This window comes from Dunckerocampus dactyliophorus, chromosome 11, assembly GCF_027744805.1.
Source record: "Dunckerocampus dactyliophorus isolate RoL2022-P2 chromosome 11, RoL_Ddac_1.1, whole genome shotgun sequence".
Taxonomy (NCBI): domain Eukaryota; kingdom Metazoa; phylum Chordata; class Actinopteri; order Syngnathiformes; family Syngnathidae; genus Dunckerocampus; species Dunckerocampus dactyliophorus.
Genome location: NC_072829.1, coordinates 30,659,831 through 30,682,159, shown reverse-complemented (window position 1 = coordinate 30,682,159; position 22,329 = coordinate 30,659,831). Strand labels below are relative to the sequence as shown.

General features: G+C 42.6%; 1 protein-coding gene across 1 annotated transcript in view; it reads right to left on the bottom strand.

Annotated features, from left to right (window-relative positions):
• Positions 1-21,656: 21,656 nt before the first annotated feature.
• LOC129190196 (protocadherin-1-like) overlaps positions 21,657-22,329 on the bottom strand; it is a 117,913-nt gene continuing 117,240 nt past the window's right edge. The window contains exon 5 of the mRNA XM_054792679.1: positions 21,657-22,329. This exon is cut by the window's right edge and continues 5,122 nt beyond it. The gene's annotated coding sequence lies outside the window, so the exon portion shown is untranslated.

Below are 22,329 nucleotides of genomic sequence, written 5' to 3'. Positions count from 1 at the left end.
GGAAAACGGCGTGCGCAAGCTTTACAGATGAGGCCCCTGGTTGGTTCCTAACAAGGCGATGAGGATCAGCGCACGGTTGCGTCAGCAACATCTGGTCAGCGCCTTCAGCAAGCAACCCCAACGTTTCTTTATCTGTATTTCTTTTTCATTTATTACACATTTATTTGATTGGATTATTTGTTTATCATCATCTTATTCACATTCTTTTTTGTTCATTTTCCCTCAATAAATGTTACAACCCAAGAGAACATAAGATACTTAAAGTCAGGGTTGTTCATGGACATACAAAACAACCCTCCTGTGCCCAAAATGACAAACAAAAGGTCCTGAAAAAGAGGGTGCCTCCTGTCCCCTCAAATGAGAAAGACACAACTGGAACCCTAAACAAAACAAAAGCGAAAGCAGGACAGTCACGTCAGGACAAACACAAAGTTAGAAGCTGAGGGAAAAGAGAAGGCGGGCTGCTGCTCAGCGTCATGCCAGCACGGAGCAGCTGCGCGGCCCAGGAGCACACCTGCACACGTTTATACGCTCCGGAGGGGGCGGGGCCAACCAGCTGCTTCCTGACAACACACAAATTAAAAAAGAGAAGGGTGAAGCTCACAACATGAGCCACATCGGTGAAGCTCAGCTTCTTTCACTCGGTCACACGACTTGTTGCTAGGCGGACTTGATGGGGCACAAACATGGCAGCCCGCAGGCCAGTGCAAAAGTCCTCTATGAGATCTCAGCTGCGAACACTTGACAGAAAAAATGTCAAGAATAAATTTCCTTGTCCTCCTCACCCCCTCCTCTTCTTCTTTGCTGCGACTGGGTGACGGCGCTTAATTGGCGGCGACACTGAAACATGTCCTGTCCTGCTCTGCAGCCCCTGCATAATTAAAACAAGAGCAACTCTTCATGTCGCCTGCAGCTGGGAGGGAGACACTGAGAGACAAGACAGAGACAGAGACAGAGACAGAGACAGAGAGAGGTGGACGCCTGCTTTGTTCTTCCTCTCTCTCACTTTGACTTTTATCCTTTTCCAGCTTTGCCGAGTCTTGCTTTGCTTTGAAGCGTGCGAGCAGCGGATCTCACGTCATACCTGGCATCGTTTGGATGGGAGAAATCACAGAAGTTATGCACAAAATACGGGACATTTCTTGGGTGAGGGGTGGAAAGACGGGTACATACATTGCACCCTTCCTCGCAGATTGCTGTGGCACAAGCGTGGACACCTTCATCATCGTCACCTGCCGTGCTGAAGAGGATTTATTTCTTTTTTGTTCAAATACAGGAAACTAGAAAACTACGGCAAAATACGGGAGTTTCTCAGGAAAAAACGGGAGGGTCAACTATGTCATGTGATCTTTTCATACGAGGTCCTCACGCGTCCCGACCCAACTTAACACCCGCCTGCGGCTCAAACTCGACCCAACGCAAATGCATACCCTGCATATCCTGCATGTGTGAATGCATCATGCAGCGCTTCTGGCCCATTTATTTATCTCTACTCTCTTTATTCACTTCAAGTTACTGTATTTTTTTTATTATTCATTTATTTTTCACTTTTTTATGGAACCCTCTTTCTGCCACTGAAAGAAAACAAAAATCCCAATGGTGACTCATAATTAGGATATCAAAAGTGGAATTTATGAGATGCAAACTGTGCATGTGCCTCACTTTCTATCTTTCTATCTTTTCCACTTTCCATCTCAATATTCTGACTTTTTATCTCATCATGTCCAGGATTATCTCACCACTGAGACTTTCATCTCATAATTCTGACATTTTAACCTCATAATTATGACTTTTAATCTCATGACTTTCCTATGCTATCACTTTTTGTCTCATAATTTGGACTTTTTATCTCATATTCATGACTTATTGTTGGAATATTGTTTTTCTTTCAGTGGCGGAAACAGGCTGCCATACTTTTTTCTATTTTTTTTATCTTTTATTTTTTAGTTTTTTCCCACTCTTCAACCTCCATCACCGCCCAAACTGCATCCTGTCACTTTTTTACTCCTTTCCTTCCTCCGCTGATTTGAACCTTTTCCCCTCTCAATGTATTTATTTTGTCTTTATTTTATTATTAATTATTCTTGTTATTCACATATTCATTGTTTTTAATGTTTTATCTTTTAATTTGAATTGTTTTTGTCCTTTACCTTCACCACTGCCCAAACTGTATTCTTTTGTCCTCCTATCTACTGATTTAATCAGTATCAATAAATCCGTAAACCTCTTATTTACTGTAATTCATCTTATTTTCTGTCTTTTTATTTTTATTTTTGTGTACTCTCACGATAAATTTATCCATTTTAATAGATTTTTTTTTCCTTTTCAACTTTAGTTTTTGGTTTTCTTTTCTATATATTTATGACTGATGTATGGTTTTATTTTCTATATATTTATGACTGATGTATGGTTTTCTTTTCTATATATTTATTACTGATGTATGGTTTTATTTTCTATATATTTATTACTGATGTATGGTTTTCTTTTCTATATATTTATGACTGATGTATGGTTTTATTTTCTATATATTTATTACTGATGTATGGTTTTCTTGTCCTGTTAGAAAATGGAGACAAGAGTGAATAAGGGTGATTAAAAAAGGTGATTAAAAAGAATAAATAAACCACAAACATGACCAACCTTTCAGGGCGCCAACAGGAAAGAAAGAAGGAAAGGTTGCTGTGATGTCACGTGAAGCGTTGGTAACCCCCGGCAACCGGTCCAAACTACATTTCTCTTTTTTCTCACGCCCTCTGTTTTCGTTTTTCTTTTTAAAATGATTATTAGGCCATCCTGACGTTGATAAAGCACGGCGCCTCAGCTTGGCCGCCAGAATCTGGATGTGCCGACTCAGCACGAGGCTGCGGTGGGCCTTTTAGGGCGAGTGATGAGCGAGGGCGAGAGAGCGTCGACAAAGATGAGAAATACCTTCACTCTCGCAAGCTGAATGGGGGAGGGGGGGCAGCCACAGGCAACATTTTCAGTCTTAAAAGTGATGACTGAAACTCCTCCCTAGTGTGTGTGTGTGTGTGTGTGTGTGTGTGTGTGTGTAGACCTTTATGACTATTTAGTTTTTATATAACTGGTGGAGCAATCCAGATTGCAGCATAGATAAGATGCACATACACATGCAGTACATACACACACAAAGTACACACACACACACATAGACTACACACACATAGAGTACATACACATGCAGTACATACATACACAGAGTACACACACACACACATAGACTACACACACATAGAGTACATACACATGCAGTACATACATACACAGAGTACACACACACACACATAGACTACACACACATAGAGTACATACACATAGAGTACATACATATACAGTACATACACACACAGAGTACACACACACACATAGAGTACATACTCATAGAGTACATACACATGCAGTACATACACACATAGAGTACACACACATAGAGTACATACACATACAGTACATACACACACAGAGTACACACACACACATAGAGTACACACACATAGAGTACATACACATGCAGTACATACATACACAGAGTACACACACACACACATAGAGTACACACACATAGAGTACATACACATGCAGTACATACATACACAGAGTACACACACACACACATAGAGTACACACACATAGAGTACATACACATACAGTACATACACACACAGAGTACACACACACACATAGAGTACACACACATAGAGTACATACACATGCAGTACATACATACACAGAGTACACACACACACACATAGACTACACACACATAGAGTACATACACATGCAGTACATACATACACAGAGTACACACACACACACATAGACTACACACACATAGAGTACATACACATAGAGTACATACATATACAGTACATACACACACAGAGTACACACACACACATAGAGTACATACTCATAGAGTACATACACATGCAGTACATACACACATAGAGTACACACACATAGAGTACATACACATACAGTACATACACACACAGAGTACACACACACACATAGAGTACACACACATAGAGTACATACACATGCAGTACATACATACACAGAGTACACACACACACACATAGAGTACACACACATAGAGTACATACACATGCAGTACATACATACACAGAGTACACACACACACACATAGAGTACACACACATAGAGTACATACACATACAGTACATACACACACAGAGTACACACACACACATAGAGTACACACACATAGAGTACATACACATGCAGTACATACATACACAGAGTACACACACACACACATAGACTACACACACATAGAGTACATACACATGCAGTACATACATACACAGAGTACACACACACACACATAGACTACACACACATAGAGTACATACACATAGAGTACATACATATACAGTACATACACACACAGAGTACACACACACACATAGAGTACATACTCATAGAGTACATACACATGCAGTACATACACACATAGAGTACACACACATAGAGTACATACACATACAGTACATACACACACAGAGTACACACACACACATAGAGTACACACACATAGAGTACATACACATGCAGTACATACATACACAGAGTACACACACACACACATAGAGTACACACACATAGAGTACATACACATGCAGTACATACATACACAGAGTACACACACACACACATAGAGTACACACACATAGAGTACATACACATGCAGTACATACATACACAGAGTACACACACACACACATAGACTACACACACATAGAGTACATACTCATAGAGTACATACACATACAGTACATACACACACAGAGTACACACACACACATAGAGTACATACTCATAGAGTACATACACATGCAGTACATACACACACATAGAGTACACACACATAGAGTACACACACACACATAGAGTACATACTCATAGAGTACATACACATACAGTACATACACACACAGAGTACACACACACACATAGAGTACACACACATAGAGTACATACACATAGAGTACACACACACACATAGAGTACATACTCATAGAGTACATACACATACAGTACATACACACACAGAGTACACACACACACATAGAGTACATACTCATAGAGTACATACACATGCAGTACATACACACACACAGAGTACACACACACACACATAGACTACACACACATAGAGTACATACACATGCAGTACATACATACACAGAGTACACACACACACACATAGACTACACACACATAGAGTACATACACATACAGTACATACACACACAGAGTACACACACACACATAGAGTACATACTCATAGAGTACATACACATGCAGTACATACACACACACAGAGTACACACACACACACATAGACTACACACACATAGAGTACATACACATGCAGTACATACATACACAGAGTACACACACACACACATAGACTACACACACATAGAGTACATACACATGCAGTACATACACACACAGAGTACACACACACACATAGAGTACACACACATAGAGTACATACACATAGAGTACACACACACACATAGAGTACACACACATAGAGTACACACACACACATAGAGTAGATACTCATAGAGTACATACACATACAGTACATACACACAGAGTACACACACACACACATAGAGTACACACACATAGAGTACATACACATAGAGTACACACACACACATAGAGTACATACTCATAGAGTACATACACATGCAGTACATACACACATAGAGTACACACACATAGAGTACATACACATACAGTACATACACACACAGAGTACACACACACACATAGAGTACACACACATAGAGTACATACACATGCAGTACATACATACACAGAGTACACACACACACACATAGAGTACACACACATAGAGTACATACACATGCAGTACATACATACACAGAGTACACACACACACACATAGAGTACACACACATAGAGTACATACACATGCAGTACATACATACACAGAGTACACACACACACACATAGAGTACACACACATAGAGTACATACTCATAGAGTACATACACATACAGTACATACACACACAGAGTACACACACACACATAGAGTACATACTCATAGAGTACATACACATGCAGTACATACACACACATAGAGTACACACACATAGAGTACACACACACACATAGAGTACATACACATACAGTACATACACACACAGAGTACACACACACACATAGAGTACACACACATAGAGTACATACACATAGAGTACACACACACACATAGAGTACATACTCATAGAGTACATACACATACAGTACATACACACACAGAGTACACACACACACATAGAGTACATACTCATAGAGTACATACACATGCAGTACATACACACACACAGAGTACACACACACACACATAGACTACACACACATAGAGTACATACACATGCAGTACATACATACACAGAGTACACACACACACACATAGACTACACACACATAGAGTACATACACATACAGTACATACACACACAGAGTACACACACACACATAGAGTACACACACATAGAGTACATACACATAGAGTACACACACACACATAGAGTACACACACATAGAGTACACACACACACATAGAGTAGATACTCATAGAGTACATACACATACAGTACATACACACAGAGTACACACACACACACATAGAGTACACACACATAGAGTACATACACATAGAGTACACACACACACATAGAGTACATACTCATAGAGTACATACACATACAGTACATACACACACAGAGTACACACACACACATAGAGTACACACACATAGAGTACATACACATAGAGTACACACACACACATAGAGTACATACTCATAGAGTACATACACATACAGTACATACACACACAGAGTACACACACACACATAGAGTACATACTCATAGAGTACATACACATGCAGTACATACACACACATAGAGTACACACACATAGAGTACACACACACACATAGAGTACATACTCATAGGGTACATACACATACAGTACATACACACACATAGAGTACACACACACACATAGAGTACATACTCATGGAGTACATACACATGCAGTACATACACACACATAGAGTACACACACATAGAGTACATACACATACAGTACATACACACACATAGAGTACACACACACACATAGAGTACATACTCATAGAGTACATACACATGCAGTACATACACACACATAGAGTACACACACATAGAGTACATACACATACAGTACATACACACACAGAGTACACACACACACATAGAGTACACACACATAGAGTACATACACATAGAGTACACACACACACATAGAGTACACACACATAGAGTACACACACACACATAGAGTACATACTCATAGAGTACATACACATACAGTACATACACACACAGAGTACACACACACACATAGAGTACATACTCATAGAGTACATACACATGCAGTACATACACACACATAGAGTACACACACACACATAGAGTACATACTCATAGAGTACATACACATGCAGTACATACACACACATAGAGTACACACACACACATAGAGTACATACTCATAGAGTACATACACATGCAGTACATACACACACATAGAGTACACACACATAGAGTACATACACATACAGTACATACACACACAGAGTACACGCACACACATAGAGTACACACACATAGAGTACATACACATAGAGTACACACACACACATAGAGTACACACACATAGAGTACACACACACACATAGAGTACATACTCATAGAGTACATACACATACAGTACATACACACACAGAGTACACACACACACATAGAGTACATACTCATAGAGTACATACACATGCAGTACATACACACACATAGAGTACACACACATAGAGTACATACACATACAGTACATACACATAGAGTACACACACACACATAGAGTACATACTCATAGAGTACATACACATGCAGTACATACACACACATAGAGTACACACACATAGAGTACACACACATTGAGTACATACACATAGAGTACACACACACACATAGAGTACATACTCATAGAGTACATACACATGCAGTACATACACACACATAGAGTACACACACATAGAGTACATACACATACAGTACATACACATAGAGTACACACACACACATAGAGTACATACTCATAGAGTACATACACATGCAGTACATACACACACATAGAGTACACACACATAGAGTACACACACATTGAGTACATACACATAGAGTACACACACACACATAGAGTACATACTCATAGAGTACATACACATGCAGTACATACACACACATAGAGTACACACACATAGAGTACACACACACACATAGAGTACATACTCATAGAGTACATACACATACAGTACATAAACACACAGAGTACACACACACACATAGAGTACATACTCATAGAGTACATACACATGCAGTACATACACACACACAGAGTACACACACACACACATAGACTACACACACATAGAGTACATACACATGCAGTACATACATACACAGAGTACACACACACACACATAGACTACACACACATAGAGTACATACACATACAGTACATACACACACAGAGTACACACACACACATAGAGTACACACACATAGAGTACATACACATAGAGTACACACACACACATAGAGTACACACACTTAGAGTACACACACACACATAGAGTACATACTCATAGAGTACATACACATGCAGTACATACACACACATAGAGTACACACACATAGAGTACACACACATAGAGTACATACACATACAGTACATACACACACAGAGTACACACACACACATAGAGTACACACACATAGAGTACATACACATAGAGTACACACACACACATAGAGTACACACACATAGAGTACACACACACACATAGAGTACATACTCATAGAGTACATACACATGCAGTACATACACACACATAGAGTACACACACATAGAGTACACACACACACATAGAGTACATACTCATAGAGTACATACACATACAGTACATACACACACAGAGTACACACACACACATAGAGTACATACTCATAGAGTACATACACATGCAGTACATACACACACATAGAGTACACACACATAGAGTACATACACATACAGTACATACACATAGAGTACACACACACACATAGAGTACATACTCATAGAGTACATACACATGCAGTACACACAGACAGACAGGTGAGGTATTACAGAGCTGGATGGAATAAATGAACACTGTAGCGTTCACTGTGGGTACGGAACTGAAGGAGTCTGTCGGAGAATGTGCTCCGCTGCCCCTCCATTGTCCGATGGAGTGGGTATCTCATTGCATTTTAAATATTCTCGGCCCGTATGAAGCTTTTTCAAGCACAAAAATGGCTAAATGAAGTCAAATACAAATATAAGGCATTCAGAAGACTCATTCCAGCTGATGGGACAACAGCCACAGCAGGAAGTAACAACAAGGAGCACCTATATTGGGTAATAGGGGTGGAAAGGTGACTATAGGGGTGTTATTTCAGTCTAGGGGGATTTAATGATGTTAAAAAGCATGTTTAGAAAGTGTTAAACGGGTTTTCTGTGCTCAAAATACCAAAATATTCCATTTATAATTAAGGAATCCTACTTGGCAGATTCAACGGTTATTGGCCTTAATTTGGGTGGAGGCTGGTCCCGTATCTTGACAGGCAGCCAGTCGGATCCTCCAGCCCAGCACCAATGAATTGTGTAAGTCTTTTGTTCCGTGGAACAGTAGGAATTCAAAATGATGAACGATGGCCTGACATGCAGAAAACTCAAAATAAAAACAAAAAGACAAGAATAAAGTCCAAATATTACGAGGAAAAAAATTGTAATCCAAAGAGAAAAAGTCATCATTTTATGAGAATAACATCGTAATATTATGAGGAAAAATAACATTTCAGTAGCATAAAGTTCATTTATTAAAGAAAAAATGTTTTTTTTAAGTTGCAATATCAGAAACAAAACAAAAAGTTGTCATTTTTGGACAATTGAGTTGTGGAAAACGCTAGGACAGTGCTTCTCAAACAGTGGGGCGGGCACGGTGAACTGTCGGGGGGGCGTGAGAGGCAGGGAAGACTTTTGAGTATTAGTGCAGGCCTGCCAACGTGTAAGAATGAGTTGTACTCATCATGCAGTTTAACGCTTGAATACGCGTGTGCTTCACTGACCTCACTTTGCTGCATTTTACAGTTCAGTCTATGCAGTACCGATACATTGATATTATCAGTTTATCAACAGTATCGGTACTATTATCAGCTTTATGGTTCTACAATGACATGTCCCTCATATTCCGCTATTCTTGTAAAATGATGACTTTTTCTCATTAGAGTAAAACTTCTTTCTCGTCTTATTTTGGCTTTACTGTTCGAAAGTTACTGCGGAGTTTTTGCATTTTTGCTGTTTTTTTTCCGTTTTCCTGCTAAATTATATTCCTAGAACGTGCCACAGGCCGTACTTTGGACACCCCCGGGTTGGCTCTTTACTGGCTGAGGTGGGCGACAGTGTCACGCCGGCGTGGTGCACAGGAGGCGCTGCAGGGAAGTGCAACAAAGACTTCATGACTATTAGAGTGCGACTCCGCCGCTTCATTAATGTCATTTTCAAATGAAGCTCCGAGTGTAATCTGATTACACTTCCACATTCAGCATGTGAATAAACAGCACCGCAAATGCAAAATAAAAGGCATGATTGGGAGAAATATGATGTAAATAATACATTAAAGCAGCTTATATTCATATGTGTGTGTGTGTGTGTGTGCGTGTGTGTGCGTGTGTGTGCGTGTGTGTGCCGTCCTAGAATTCCAGCAGCAGCAGCGTTCCATGATGATGGTGATATTAAGGGGGAAGTGTAGCAGGGGGACTTGATGGGCGTCCTCCATATTTCCTCTAATAGAATGTAACTAGCATCATTATTTTTTCATCACAGCCCTCCCACTGCTGTCGTGCACATCTAGGAACATCACTTTCCTCCCCACGCAGCATCCCTCGCCGCCCGCCGCCCCTTCATCACGCCGCCGCTCAATTAAAGAGCAGCACATCACATGCCGGGGAGGGTGGGAAGGAGCGGGAGAGAGGAAGAGACTCGCTGGTGCGCCCGGCGGCGGCTTCTGAGGCTCCCGAACACTTCAGTTCTCGGCGGGCTGACATCTTGGATTTGGCGCTGATAAAAGAAGCCACGAAGAAGAAAGAGCGGGAAGAGAAAGGCATTCTGGGGTTGAAGAGTCGCTTGGAGACAGATTAAAGTGTCCTTACCGCCTCCATCACTGTTTGGTACGGTAACTGTACAACACGTGATAGGAAGGCACTCCAGCGGGTGATCAAGACCTCACAGAACATTGTTGGGGCAGCCCTCCCCACACTGCAAGACATTTATAAATCTAGAGTCCTACGAAGAACACACAACCTCATCAAGGACAGCACACATCCACAACACTCACTATTCACACTCCTACCGTCAGGCAGACGCTACAGGAGTTTGAAGTCCAGGACCACAAGGCTGGCAAACAGCTTTTACCCACAGGCCATCAGGCTCCTCAACGAAGCACTCGCACACGCCGCACGCAACACACGCACACACTCATAGCACTTTATTTATTTATTTATTTGTATTATTTACTTGTATTAATGTCTCGTCTGTTGTTGTTGCTTAATTTATTGGTATATATGTTTATGTGTTTATGTTTCTTATGTTCTTATTCTTTCATTTGTTTTCTTTCTTTTCTTGGGAGAATGAACAGAATAAGATTTTCATTGCATGGTATAACTGCTGTTTTACCATGCACATGACAATAAAACTCTCTTGAATCTTGAATCTTGAATCTTGAATTAAGACCAGCCTGCCTTTGAAGGCCGCATCAACGGACACCGTGACATCACCGCAGATCATAGCAGGCTGGGACGCAAGAGAAAGGCCGCTTGTCGCTATGGCAACACACACACGTGCGTGCGTACATGGAAGTGGACACAAGTTGCCATACGTTAAAAAAGAAAGAGTTCAATTGCAGGACGAGGGGTGACATCATCACCTTCCTCAGACACGCAAACATCTTCGTCCACCAGAACCAGCGGGCGCTCATCATCTTCTGATGTTAGGATAGACGCCCGAGGCTTCTTCACCTCCCAGATGAGACTATTTTCTGCTGGCTGCACGCCATGATTGCCTCGGAAGCATCTTGTCCTCCTCTCCGCCTCACGTAAAAATAAACAGGCATCTGACCCGCCTCTGGTCCACAGAACACCAACAAAATGGTGCTCACCTCCATTCAGCACAGCAGCTCACCTTTTGCTCATTTGTTCATAAACCTACACTGCATATAAAAGGATTAGAATGGGGGCTAGGTTAGGGTTAGGGTTGGAGCTAGGTTAGGGTTAGGGTTGGAGCTAGGTTAGGGTTAAGGTTGGAGCTAGGTTAGGGTTAAGGTTGGAGCTAGGTTAGGTTTAGGGTTGGAGCTAGGTTAGGGTTAGGGTTGGAGCTAGGTTAGGTTTAGAGTTGGAACTAGGTTAGGTTTAGGGTTGGAGCTAGGTTAGGGTTAAGGTTGGAGCTAGGTTAGGTTTAGGGTTGGAACTAGGTTAGGTTTAGGGTTGGAGCTAGGTTAGGGTTAAGGTTGGAGCTAGGTTAGGGTTAAGGTTGGAGCTAGGTTAGGTTTAGGGTTGGAGCTAGGTTAGGGTTAAGGTTGGAGCTAGGTTAGGTTTAGGGTTGGAGCTAGGTTAGGGTTAGGGTTGGAGCTAGGTTAGGGTTGGAGCTAGGTTAGGGTTAGGGTTGGAGCTAGGTTAGGGTTAGGGTTGGAGCTAGGTTAGGATTAGGGTTGGAGCTAGGTTAGGGTTAGGGTTGGAGCTAGGTTAGGGTTATGGCTGGAACTAGGTTAGGTTTAGGGTTGGAGCTAGGTTAGGGTTAGGGTTGGAGCTAGGTTAGGTTTAGGGTTGGAACTAGGTTAGGTTTAGGGTTGGAGCTAGGTTAGGGTTAGGGTTGGAGCTAATTTAGGGTTAAGGTTGGAGCTAGGTTAGGTTTAGGGTTGGAGCTAGGTTAGGGTTAGGGTTGGAGCTAGGTTAGGGTTGGAGCTAGGTTAGGGTTAGGGTTGGAGCTAGGTTAGGATTAGGGTTGGAGCTAGGTTAGGGTTAGGGTTGGAGCTAGGTTAGGGTTATGGCTGGAACTAGGTTAGGTTTAGGGTTGGAGCTAGGTTAGGGTTAGGGTTGGAGCTAGGTTAGGTTTAGGGTTGGAACTAGGTTAGGTTTAGGGTTGGAGCTAGGTTAGGGTTAGGGTTGGAGCTAGGTTAGGGTTAAGGTTGGAGCTAGGTTAGGTTTAGGGTTGGAGCTAGGTTAGGGTTAGGGTTGGAGCTAGGTTAGGGTTGGAGCTAGGTTAGGGTTAGGGTTGGAGCTAGGTTAGGGTTGGAGCTAGGTTAGGGTTAGGGTTGGAGCTAGGTTAGGATTAGGGTTGGAGCTAGGTTAGGGTTAGGGTTGGAGCTAGGTTAGGATTAGGGTTGGAGCTAGGTTAGGGTTAGGGTTGGAGCTAGGTTAGGGTTATGGCTGGAACTAGGTTAGGTTTAGGGTTGGAGCTAGGTTAGGGTTAGGGTTGGAGCTAGGTTAGGTTTAGGGTTGGAACTAGGTTAGGTTTAGGGTTGGAGCTAGGTTAGGGTTAGGGTTGGAGCTAGGTTAGGGTTAAGGTTGGAGCTAGGTTAGGGTTGGAGCTAGGTTAGGGTTAGGGTTGGAGCTAGGTTAGGGTTGGAGCTAGGTTAGGGTTAGGGTTGGAGCTAGGTTAGGATTAGGGTTGGAGCTAGGTTAGGGTTAGGTTTGGAGCTAGGTTAGGGTTAGGATTGGAACTAGGTTAGGTTTAGGGTTGGAGCTAGGTTAGGGTTAGGGTTGGAGCTAGGTTAGGGTTAGGGTTGGAACTAGGTTAGGGTTAGGGTTGGAACTAGGTTAGGTTTAGGGTTGGAGCTAAGTTAGGGTTAGGGTTGGAGCTAGGTTAGGTTTAGGGTTGGAACTAGGTTAGGTTTAGGGTTGGAGCTAGGTTAGGGTTAGGGTTGGAGCTAGGTTAGGGTTAAGGTTGGAGCTAGGTTAGGTTTAGGGTTGGAGCTAGGTTAGGGTTAGGGTTGGAGCTAGGTTAGGGTTAAGGTTGGAGCTAGGTTAGGTTTAGGGTTGGAGCTAAGTTAGGGTTAGGGTTGGAGCTAGGTTAGGTTTAGGGTTGGAACTAGGTTAGGTTTAGGGTTGGAGCTAGGTTAGGTTTAGGGTTGGAGCTAGGTTAGGGTTAGGGTTGGAGCTAGGTTAGGGTTAAGGTTGGAGCTAGGTTAGGGTTAGGGTTGGAGCTAGGTTAGGGTTAAGGTTGGAGCTAGGTTAGGGTTAGGGTTGGAGCTAGGTTAGGGTTAGGGTTGGAGCTAGGTTAGGGTTAGGGTTGGAGCTAGGTTAGGGTTAGGGTTGGAGCTAGGTTAGGGTTAGGGTTGGAACTAGGTTAGGTTTAGGGTTGGAACTAGGTTAGGTTTAGGGTTGGAGCTAGGTTAGGGTTAGGGTTGGAGCTAGGTTAGGGTTAGGGTTGGAGCTAGGTTAGGTTTAGGGTTGGAACTAGGTTAGGTTTAGGGTTGGAACTAGGTTAGGTTTAGGGTTGGAGCTAGGTTAGGGTTAGGGTTGGAGCTAGGTTAGGGTTAGGGTTGGAGCTAGGTTAGGGTTAGGGTTGGAGCTAGGTTAGGGTTAGGGTTGGAACTAGGTTAGGTTTAGGGTTGGAACTAGGTTAGGTTTAGGGTTGGAGCTAGGTTAGGGTTAGGGTTGGAGCTAGGTTAGGGTTAGGGTTGGAGCTAGGTTAGGTTTAGGGTTGGAACTAGGTTAGGTTTAGGGTTGGAACTAGGTTAGGTTTAGGGTTGGAGCTAGGTTAGGGTTAGGGTTGGAGCTAGGTTAGGGTTAGGGTTGGAGCTAGGTTAGGGTTAGGGTTGGAGCTAGGTTAGGGTTAGGGTTGGAGCTAGGTTAGGGTTAGGGTTGGAACTAGGTTAGGTTTAGGGTTGGAACTAGGTTAGGTTTAGGGTTGGAGCTAGGTTAGGGTTAGGGTTGGAGCTAGGTTAGGTTTAGGGTTGGAACTAGGTTAGGTTTAGGGTTGGAACTAGGTTAGGTTTAGGGTTGGAGCTAGGTTAGGGTTAGGGTTGGAGCTAGGTTAGGGTTAGGGTTGGAGCTAGGTTAGGTTTAGGGTTGGAACTAGGTTAGGTTTAGGGTTGGAACTAGGTTAGGTTTAGGGTTGGAGCTAGGTTAGGGTTAGGGTTGGAGCTAGGTTAGGGTTAGGGTTGGAGCTAGGTTAGGGTTAGGGTTGGAACTAGGTTAGGTTTAGGGTTGGAACTAGGTTAGGTTTAGGGTTGGAGCTAGGTTAGGGTTAGGGTTGGAGCTAGGTTAGGGTTAGGGTTGGAGCTAGGTTAGGTTTAGGGTTGGAACTAGGTTAGGTTTAGGGTTGGAACTAGGTTAGGTTTAGGGTTGGAGCTAGGTTAGGGTTAGGGTTGGAGCTAGGTTAGGGTTAGGGTTGGAGCTAGGTTAGGGTTAGGGTTGGAGCTAGGTTAGGGTTAGGGTTGGAACTAGGTTAGGTTTAGGGTTGGAACTAGGTTAGGTTTAGGGTTGGAGCTAGGTTAGGGTTAGGGTTGGAGCTAGGTTAGGGTTAGGGTTGGAGCTAGGTTAGGTTTAGGGTTGGAACTAGGTTAGGTTTAGGGTTGGAACTAGGTTAGGTTTAGGGTTGGAGCTAGGTTAGGGTTAGGGTTGGAGCTAGATGTGCTGCTTTAAAAAACAAAGTTGCATCCTTTCATTTTGGTAAAAGTCTGGACACCCCTGGGCTCGGGTTAGGGTGTAGGGTGTAGGGTTAGGTTAGGATTAGGATTAGGGGTTTGGCGCTAGATAAAATCTATGTTTTATAGTAATGCATTATTTTGTTGAAATGTCATTCTTTTCATTTCTTGAGGGGAGGGGAAAGCTCCACGCCATGCCCCCATCAGGGGTCCTGGCAGGACCCAATTATGGCAGATCAGTTTTGTCCCTTCATGGAGGGTGGGGGTTAGGGTTGGCTTCGAGTTTGTGGTAAAGTTAGGTTGAGAGTTCGCAGCTTTTGTAAGGAAAGACGGCAGTGAGCTTATTTGCCATCACTCCTCCCTGCCATTGATCCGTTTATTATTGTATAACCGCCCGGTTCTAATATTCTGACTCATCTTGTTTCAGTGTGTCTTTAAAAGCTGATCCTGTGAAAGCTTCCAAATCAGATGCGAGCTCTTACATAAGTCTTCTTTTATTCATGTATTATTGTTTTTTTGTCCCACATCAGGCCGGAGGTTATACAAGCATGAAAGTGTCTTTGCAGCCTTTTCAGGTCGACATTCATAAATTATTGTCCACCATTTCCTCTCTGCGTGCGTGCGTGCGTGCGTGCGTGCGTGCGAGTGTTTCAATAATGAATCAGGGAATAAAAGAGGAAGTGGGAATGTTTAGCAGCTAACGTGACGCTCGGCTGGCCGTCGACTAACCGATGCTGTTGTTTAGTCAATTTCCCGCTTCACTCAACGAGCCTCGTTACGCTAACGAGACGTGATTAGGGAGCCGAGTGGAAGGTTTTTGGGCGACGAGCGACTTTGTTGGCTCGTTAATAAACTTTGTCTTCATCTCCTCACTCGCCTCTTTAACCTACATTAGGAAATTAAAATCCTATAATTATCTTCAATTAACAGAAAGAGGGACATGCAGTGATTAAGGGAATCAAGTTCAGGGACTGTTTTCATTATCTTCACCCCCACCGTGGCCCCCCCTTCTTTAAAGTTCACCTTTCAGCTCGCAGCTCTGCTTTTTATTCACTTTTTTAAGACTTGGGAGAAGGACGGCCGAAGCGCAGCTCATTTGCAGCCCATGGCGTGTTTTGTTTTTTTTTGTAATTGGCTCACGGCGCATTCTAAAAATATCATCCAACATGAAAACTAAAAAAACAACAAAAATGGGAAAAATCTGCTATAACTTTACAACAATAAAGTCCAAACATTAAGAGAAAATAGTTGGACTTTAACCAGAAAAAGTCATCATTTCACAAGAATAAATGTGTAATATGATGAGGAAAAGCAAGGTCGTTTTTGTAGCATAATATTGAAATATTTTGGTGTGTGTGTGTGTGTGTGTGTGTGTGTGTGTGTGTGTGTGTGTGTGTGTGTGTGTGTGTGTAGCTGGACATCTTGGACCACCTGGAGCAATGCCTGCAGGACTTCAGAAACTGCATCTACTGATCACACACACACACACACACGCACACAGACGCGCACACACATGCACACACACGCGTGCACACACACACGTGCACACACACCCACACACATGCACACACACGCGTGCACACACACACGCACAGCTGGAAGTTAGCAGCAAGACATTCTGTTGGTGTTGTTCATGTAAAAGTGATATCCTAAAAGTCACTTTATGGAGAGTTTCTAACAGCAAGTAAGACTCCACACCAGCGGGGGGCGATGTCTGTGGCCTCCACGACGCCAAGTAGGAAGTGCAAACACCCAGTTCATAAGAGACAAAAGAACGTTACCTTTCTATGAATACTGATATTGATGCGAAAGGAATCAATGCTAAGTTGTAATCATTTTATTTCCACGTTGCTTTGATGTGAATATGAGAGTTGAACGTGGATTTAATGGCGTTCATCGGTCACGGAGTTCGCGTCTTATCTTCCTGCTGAAGAAGAAGAAGACACGTGCGCGTCACATGCACGCCGCGCCTGCAAAATCCTCTTTACGGATGCTATCGTGACGCCACATCTGATCCGCCGCGTCGCGTTTGCACGCCGGCCTCTGAGCTCGCCTTCACGCTCGTTTGTTTTGCAGCCAAGTGTTGCTGAGAAGGAAAAAAAGGAAGAAGAAAATCTGTCTGCAAAACGGCCAAAGCTGATAAATCCACTTGATCTCTGCAGAACACGGCGTGTGTGTCGCCCTGACGCGTTTATTCCTGCATCATAAACATCACCGCCTCAAAGAAAACACAGCTTCACGTGAAGTCCACACCTGCACCGATACTTCCCATACGGGGACACGCTTTTTCAAAATAAAACTAACATTTACATCACAGCATCACATCCTTGCAGCAATATTCACTTCTGGAAATTGGTGTCTTAAAGTGGCACGAAAAAGATATTTCTAGTAGCAGTAACCCCGTTAAACATGTCATGGTTACAAAAAAAGTAAACGTCACTCCCTGATGTTGCGTTGACAGCTCAGGCTTTCAGTTCGATGCCCAGCATTGGGTGGGGCGTGGGTGGACCCCCGTGTGGGCACCAGACAATAATGAAGATCCAGTAAAAAAAAACCCAAAAAAAACAGGCCTTCAGTACTGGCATGTTTGTAGCCCAGGCGACCTTTGTGCCTTCAAGACGCTTTCAATAACAATAATAATCACTGGAAAGTGAAAATGAAAGTGAAAGTGTCACGGTTGAGGACACGCCACTCCAGCAAAGACAAAGTGTATTTATTGTCGTGTCGCACAGAAAGAGTAAATATGGGTTCATCAAAGTTGCTTTTCCAAAAGAAAACACGTGTCCACTGAACCGAAGAGTGGCGTTGAGCCCTAACAAGCGTAATTAATGACCTCGCCTGTTTTATCTGCTGAAGTGAAAGTGCTTGGAAAAGAATCTCTGATGTATTATTGATGCATGGAAGCAGGAAACATGTCGGCTTCAAATATAGAAAGTGCGTTTGTGTTATTCAACGTGCACGCCCACCAGCGCGGCCCGGAACATTCTAGACGTGCAGAGGCCGCACTTCCACGAGGAGCAGGAAGCACAGACGCCGTGTGGAACGACAGACGCCAACGTGGCAATCAGCAAACACATCTGTCCCTCGCGCTTTTTTCTGACATGATTAGAGCCCTCTAGAGGTGAAATAACACCCCTATAGTCACCTTCACACTGCTATTGCCCAACATAGTAGACAGCATAAGAGAAAATAAGAAAAGCTGTTTACCACTTTCTAAATATGGTTTTTAACATCATTAGAGCCCTCTAGACATTATATAGTCACCTTTACACTCCTATTGCATAAGAGAAAATAAGACATATAAGACATAGACAACCTGTTTCCAGCATTCTAAATACATTTTTGAACATGAATAGAGCTTTGTAGACATGAAATAGCACCCCTATAGTCAGCTTTACACTCCTGTTAGTAGTACTGTGAGTACTTTGAGTACTTGCTTGTTTTAAGGAGTTATTTGGCTCAGGTTATCTTTTAAATGTTTTCTGTTACCAAGTACAGATGACAAAGCCTATTGACAATAAGACACTTCCCCCACCACACACACACACACACACACACACACACACACACACACACACACACACAACCAAATGAACAGGAAGAAAATGTCTGATAAAAGTCAAGTATGCTAATGAGAGCGAGCGTCGGTTTATCTAAGCGGCTCGTGTTTAACGTGTGAATATTCATCATCCATCTCGTTAGCATATTCATGAGCAGCGCCGCTCACTCGTGATTCCTAATCTGTTGACATGACGTCTCTGCAGGCCCTTCGCGTCCTCTCGATGACGTCTCGGCACGGGAAGCACCTTTTTCTGATTTGATATTCAACTTGCTTTAAAGCATGAAAGGGAAACACATCAGGTGTTTCTTTGAGCGCACACGACGTCACCGACGCGTCACAAAATCAGCAACATATACGCTACTTTATATGCCGCCCTCACGCGCACGTCTGCACGTGCTGCATCACACACATGCAATGCAAACACAGCACGCTGTTTTCAATACACTTTGCAATTGATAAAAAAGCCTTGTAGCGTAAAAGGTATGCTTTCATTATTATGATTATTTTTTCATTATTTAATAAAAAATACAATTAAATAATTGAAAAATACTTACAATGAAGTTCATAATTGTATACAAAATGTGTTATGTATAATAATGTAACAATCAGTCATGGATTTTCACATACATTATTACAGTATTACAGTATTACATTATTATTACATAACATTATTACAGTTTTTAAAATTATTTCATTAAAAAAGTGCAATTAATTGAAGTTATTTAAACATAGTTACAATTAATTACATAAAAATATATGTTCTTTACACTCAAGTAACAATAAATGATACATTTTACACTTTATTAAAAAGGTTTGTATTGTAAACGTTTTTTAAAATTATTTCTAAAAATACAATTCAATAAAATAAGTACATAATTACATAAATAAAATGATATATTTTGTATATAATAGTGTAACAAAATAGACTGAGATCAATGAATAAAAAGAACATATTTCATATTCTATATTCCATGAAATACGGTACATGCGTTCATTGCTTACAAATGTCTAATATGAGCATTTTTGCTTACGTGTCCAGACTTTAGGGACACCCTGCACAATAATGACAATACTGATAATAATCATCATCATAATAACATAATAACAATTATCATTATAATATAAACACGAACCAGGAACGTGTGTGCGTGTGCGTGTGTGTGTGTGTGTTGATACGAGTTATTGTGCTTTTATGAATAGTTGGAACATCTCCATGCCCCCCCCCCGTGCAAAGGCAACAGTGATCTACATGCACGTGCTATTTTCAACTATTTTTAACACGCGCTAATTAGACGCACGCTAATTTGTGCGGATGGACCACAGGAGGTTTGACGCTCCTCAAACTCGCCCTTCACGCTTTTCCCTTCACGCCACCGACGTCTCTTTCAAACCTAAAACAAAAGTTTGTGTGGCAATAAGTCGCGGGGGTGCCACCGAAGCTGCCGTGAAAACGCGAGAGGCTGCGCGTGTGCTTGTGCGCAAGCACAGTGAGCAACGTGCCAGGCTGGTTCTCGTTTCTCTGGCAAAGTGAGACATCACACTTGCTTCACATCAGAAATCTTATTATCTTTCTGATGCCTGACACACAATAGCAACTACACACCGTGTGCGTGTGAGTGTGTGTGCGTGTGCGTGTGCGTGGGTGAGCATCAAGAGATGCATGTTGGCCAGCAATTGTTGAGAAAATCAATCAGATTATTGATTTTGGCTGAGAAGAGCTGATCAAGTAGATTTTTGTCATGCGGCCAATCAAAGCAGGAAGTCACACGTGCGCTCTGGAACGTTCCTGAAGGCCTGGAGGATCGATTCAGTTCAGTTGAATGAGACCAGAAGAAAAGCAGCATGGAGGCGTGCAGGATGCACATCCATCATCATCATCGTCATCATCATCAGCATCGCAACAATCTTTGTCAAGTCATGCTTACTCTCATCCGTCCATCCATGTATTCATCCATCCATCCATGTATTCATCCATCCATCTTCCTTCCAACCATCATCCATCCTTCTATTCATGCATCCATCCATCCATGTATTCATCCATCCATCATCCATCCATCCATTCCAGTCATGCTTCTCCATTCCAACATCTCTTCTTCTTCATCTTCTTCATCTTCTTCTTCGTGTACTTCTCCTCCTTTCCCTTCCTTTTCTCTTCCTCCTTCTTGTACTTATTCTGCTTTTTTCCCTTCTTCTCCCCCCCCCCTTTTATTTACTTGGCTTCTTCTTCTTCCCCACCTCCTTCTTCTCCTCCTTTCCTCCTTCTTGTACTTCTACTACTTCTCCATCTTGTTCTTCATCTCCTCCTTCTGCTTCTTTTCTTGTACTTCTCCTTTTTCTTCCTCTTCTCCTTTTCTCCTCCTTCTTCTCATTCCTTCCTCTTATTCTTTTCAATCTTCCGCTTCTTTTTCTCCTTCTACTTCTTCATCTGTTCCTTTGTCTGCTTTTGCTTCTCCTTTTCTTCCTGCTTGTCCTTTTCGCCTCCTTCCTCCCGTACTTTCCTTCTTCTTCTCCTTCTCTTCACTCTCCCGCCCCTTCTTCTTTGCAGCGTTCATCTACTACCTCTTCCTGCCTGTCCTCACATGGCCCCGCCCATCAGGACCTCATCAGCAGACGAAGAGGAGGTGAAGAAGGAGCGAAAGGTCGGGAGGTCTAAACCGACGTCCGGGAACCTGCAAAGGCGTGTGGCGTGGTGAGGCAGTCAGACAGCAGGGGGCGACGCAGGCTTACTGAATGTCTTTTATTGTAAAGCTATCAGGAAGGAGTACTTACAGGATGTCATTTCTTTCATTTGCTCAGCAAAAATAAAAGAACACTGATTGAGAAGTCAAACATGCGGATGGAAAAGCAAGAGAAGAAAGAGAAGACGTCGTCCGACGTTCCTCCGCTAACGTGAGGTCCAAACCGAC